Genomic DNA, 5,175 nt, shown 5'->3' on the forward strand with positions numbered 1-5,175 from the left:
ACCACGACCGCTCTCTTCTGATGTTTATCCGCCACCACTATTTCAGGCTCGTGGGCCATCACCAGTTTGTCAGTCTGGATCTGGAAGTCCCACAGGATCTTGGCTTAGTTGTTCTAACCACTTTTGGTGGTGTCTGCCATCTTTATTCTGGGACCTCCAGTCCATATTTGGTCCAGATGTTCCAGTACGCTATTCTTGTTACGTACCTGGTTGTATGCCTTGCCTGCCAGCATCTTTGATGCTTTGATGTGCTGCACAGTCTCTGGGGACTCTTTACAAAGCATGCACGGAAAATCTCTGTGTGACATTTGCACATTCCCTTTCCCTGGTTTCCTTCATTTCATTTTGATTTAAAAAATAAAATAATTTAATACAATTTCCACTTTAAAATCTAAACCATGTTTAACTTAATACTAAGCAGAATGAACAATCATGGATGTTATCCATTACTGTATATGTCAAATCAACCATTTCCAACATATATTATCAACAAATGAATTAGAAGGAAGGAAAGAATCAACAGTGTTATTGCTACTACACTGAAAAATAGCAGAATTTACTTAATATAACTTTATTATTTTTCTATGAGAATAGGCAAAATTACGTCAGTTTATCACATTTTAATCATGCACAACTGATGATAAAATTCAGGGCTTTTTTCAGTGTGGTGACATAATGTGCAAATAGAGACAGCAACACAGCTGAGAGACGAAACAGCACTTGGAAATAAAACAACAACACGTGAACAAATAAAATAAAATAAGTTGTTCAATTTGTCCTTCGTTTATTCCAGTTGGGAATAGCTGTGTTTTAGTGCTGGTAGGATGCAGCCAGCCACCCCACAGCGCTCCCCTGCACATGCCAAATGCCAATTTGGAATCAATACACACATTGCACTCACCTGTTGGCAATTATCGCGATACGCACACCTGGAGGGAATTTTCCCTGACAAGTCACAGTTCCACTTAGGAAAGTATGTACGTTGATCCCGCAACAAAAACAGCTAAGAAGTAGAAGAAGAATCACCTTTATTGTCATGAACATGCATGCATGCGCACGAAATTTGTTCTCTGCATTTTACCATCACAGTGAGGACACACACTTGTTAGTGGAACACACTCGAGCAGGGATATCTGAAGCGCCCGTGGTATCAGTGTCTTGCTCAAGGACACCATAGCCGGGAGTCCAGTCAGGGTCTTGAACCTAGGTCTCCCACGATGATCTTAACCATTGGGCCACGGCTAATGTTTGTAGATGAGACTGGCTAATATATTGTGAAAGGTGAATTTATGGCAATGGCATTTCGGAAAAAAAGAAACTTCACGGAGCTAGAAGTCGACATGCTTATCGGCAAGTTGGAGGTGAGGAAGGTGGCTTTGGCACCACAGCAAATAAAAGGAACCGCAGCAAGTGGCAGGAGGTCATTGCTGCAGTGAACGCAATGAGTGCAACAGGGAGCACTGTAGAGGAAATTGGAAAAGAAGGTCAGATTCAAAAGTAGATTCCCCCAAAAAATAATTGTGCCCATAGCCACACGCCAATTTAATTTGGCATCATCTACATCTCAATTGATCAATCAATGGATCCACTTTATTTATCACGAGGAGTATCATTATTAAAAAAAGACACAACAACAAAGTCATACAAAAACTGCAAACTCTAATCATCATTAAAGTTTGATATTGAAACTGGACGTGTGAGAGGCATGGCTTCTCTTCGCCTCCTCATACGTGGCTGCATTTCCTTGTCTCCAAAATGTGCGTACCAGTACGGATGGGTTAGAGCTCCAGGTCCCAAAACTCACTGCCCACCGCTGCTTCCTGTGGATATGTGAGGTAAATGTTTTGCATACATTAGCGAACCTTTTCTCAAATTGCATCAAAGTGGCCATTGTTCTTGCATTCTCTCTACATTCAGTGTGCAGGTTGATGGGAGCAGGGCACGCCTAGCTGTTATGCCTCCATTAGTGCCCTACTATTTGCAGAGGGGTCTTCAACCTGAAGAATAACATTTGAATATTTTTTTTTCTTGCATAACAATGAAACAAATGTGAACATTACTGAACCATGTGCTTATTCTTAGTTCCTCTATTATACAAAAGAACATTCTAGCAGCTGTTTGTTTCCTTCTGGCGCAACGGCATTTACACCCTCAATGGTAAAAGTATCCACACATCCATTTTATATGCTACTTGTTCTCATTAGGCAATTTACAATTTAATTTTAGCTTGTGATAAGCGGCAGATACGAGATTGCGAGGGAAGTTGTTGGGGTATTTGTGTTTACCGGTGTCCGCTGTATGTGAGCCGCACACTAAACATAATGTGTAATTCGACGGTTTGACAGTGAATTGCTGACTCCATGAGGGAAAATATAATCCATGCTGTCTTTGTCAGGGCTCACATGCACTTTTCATTTCACGCTCGCTTTTTTTAGACTCAGGGCTCAAGACGCAGATACCACTAGGCTCTGCCCCTAGTCATCGTGGTAGTGAAATTGGTACTCGAAATTGGCTCAGCAGTATATGAGGCGGGCTGAGTAATAGCTTACTTGCACGAGACTGGATGAACCCTCTCAAAGCAGACAAATTTCAGCAGGACAAAAATAAGGGTGTGTAAAGTACTATGCCTGGGAACTGTTTTAAATGTTGAAAATGAATCATACTGTATGTCTCCTATGTTTCCCCCACACAATATGGTCTCTTGTCTAGACTTCATTCAAAACCACTGACAATATTCATCCCCCAGCTCCTCCTTTATGGTTCACATTTGATTGGAGTGCAGTCGCATTCCTTCTGCATCTTACATCCTATCTACAAAAATAACAACCATACTAAACGACTCTCAGAATAGAGGACATGCATGACTGAAACATACTATCACCTGCAAGAACTTTATACCCATTCAAAAATATAATAGTTCAACATTCTGAATTCCAGGTCAAGTAATTTCTATTCCAACTGAGACAAACAAGGTTTGAACCACAGTTTGGCAGTTATGGAAATTATCAAACACTTTTTGTTCTTAACTTTTGAACTTAAAAATACCCCATGCAGTGCTGAAATGTCCAACAGTGCTCAGAAATAATAAAACAACCAAGATTTAAGCGCTAACATTCTCTATAGTGAGACGAGGGTGTGGGTGAGTGCGTGTATGTGTGTGTGTGTGTGTGTGTGGTCATTTGGGAGGAATTTTGTCACTTCATTTTCATTCTTACTAGTTCTCCTGTGAATGTCAATTATTTTGTACAGCTCCCAAAATCGTTACAGAGAATGAAGATGACATTATCTGCGTTTTACCCTTCTATTAAAATCCGCACATAAGGGGATCGAGTCCTTTTATCATCAGTACATTTTGTTACTTCAGCAAAACGTTTTTTCTCATTTCCAATATATTATTACTTAGAGCCTACTTTCATCTGCATTACTTATGAAGTTTCAAAATCTGCAATGTATCCCTCCCAGCTGTAAAAATGCTGAAACAAGTGTCTCTATGCAGTAGTCCATGTGATTGAAGCAATAACTTTTTTTAACTTCCTCTTCAATGTTGCTCTTATTTCTATATTATTAATACGACTGTATATGTGTGACTATTGGTGCTATGACAATTTAATTTCCCTCACGGATAAATGAAGTATTGTTTTATCTATCTACATAAAAGGAATGCAGTAAATTATTACCTTTGTTTTGAAATACATACATAACAGTCTGAAAAGGGTCCAGTGTGCAGAATAATCAAAATGTTGACACATGTACAATAGGTCATGTCAATGTGTTCACTTCTAGTGCCATGTATTGTGTGTCAGTGAGTGCAATGTTACATAACAGTAGTCCTACAGGGAAGGGGCAAAGGAGATTCATACACTCTAGTTGTAGCTTATACTTGCAAACCTTTTTTTACTGAGTGTACTCAGAGGCCCCAGAGCCTGCATTTCTGTCTTCCTCAGTGGGTCCCAAGCGTCTAAGAAGGGCCAAAAAACACAGAGGACTCAAGAAGCAGAATACGCAGATGACCTCATACATAAAGAAAGCAGCACATGGCGAACAGCTGAAGTGAACATTTTTTTTTAATATACTTATTTTTCAATGGGTATAGGAACAATGATGCATTGAATGCCAGACTAAAAGACATAGAAAACTACAAGGAACTCAAATTTAAAGAAATCAGTGCTTTTATTTAGATGTAAAATAAAAAGACTACTACTACATCTGCACCAAAAAAAAAGAACAGTTCAAAACGTGAATATTGCCATGACATCCATATCCATGTTAAGTATATATGTAAACTTGTCACCACATCTATAAAGCTGGACTATGTCTAAAATTAAATGTTCCATATAAAACATAGACTGACCAGATGCTGTGGCAATACTGTACCTTTCCGTCTTCCTTTCTTTGTATGCCTTCCTGCCATGCACATTTCTCTTCTGGACAACAGGTTAGTGTTCCACCAGAGCCCATTTCAGGCTCCTTGGGATATAACGCTAATGGAGGACAGGCTACTCCCCCTCGCCTCTTGCACTGCCTACTGGTCACATTTTTATGACTCCCACCCAAAACGAAGCAAATTTATTTATAGAGCAGATTTCATACACGAGGTAACTCAATGTGCTATACATGATTAAAAGCATTTAAAAACATAAACATTTAAAACAGAGAAAATAAATAAATAAAATAAAAACAATTAAAACAGCATACAGTGCAAGAAATGCCATTTAAAAGTGGAAATGCTCGAAAAAGCATGGGAAAAAAGAAGAGTTTTTAACCTGGACTTAAAAACATGCACACTTGGGGCTGACGTCACTTCTGTTGGCAACTTATTCCATTTGTGTGCAGCATAATAGCTAAATGCTGCTTCACTTCTGCTTTGCTTTGGACTCTGTGCTCCACTATTTGACCTGAGTCTGTCGATCTAAGCGACCTACTGCATATATATTCCATTAGCATTTCATTCATGTATTCAGGACTTAAACCGTTTAGTGATTTATAGACCAGTAGCAGAACTTTAAAATCGATTCTAAAGCTGACTGGAAGCTAGTGTAAAGACTTTAGAATTGGAGTAATATGCTCTGACCTGCTCTGACCCGAGCTGCAGCATTCTGAATGAGCTGCAGCTGTTTAATGCTCTTTTTAGTGAGTCCAGTGAGAAGACCATTACAATAGTCAAGTCTACTTGAG

The 5,175-nt window shown here is 39.3% G+C and overlaps 1 long non-coding RNA gene across 1 annotated transcript; it reads right to left on the reverse strand.

Annotated features, from left to right (window-relative positions):
- Positions 1-1,011: 1,011 nt before the first annotated feature.
- Positions 1,012-4,517, reverse strand: LOC133482251 (uncharacterized). Its single transcript, XR_009789734.1, has 4 exons — positions 4,375-4,517; positions 3,889-3,958; positions 1,766-1,820; positions 1,012-1,460 (listed from the first exon to the last, which is right to left on the reverse strand). It is a non-coding gene; the product is annotated as an uncharacterized LOC133482251 (long non-coding RNA).
- Positions 4,518-5,175: the final 658 nt, after the last annotated feature.

Source organism: Phyllopteryx taeniolatus, chromosome 8, assembly GCF_024500385.1.
Source record: "Phyllopteryx taeniolatus isolate TA_2022b chromosome 8, UOR_Ptae_1.2, whole genome shotgun sequence".
Lineage (NCBI taxonomy): Eukaryota > Metazoa > Chordata > Actinopteri > Syngnathiformes > Syngnathidae > Phyllopteryx > Phyllopteryx taeniolatus.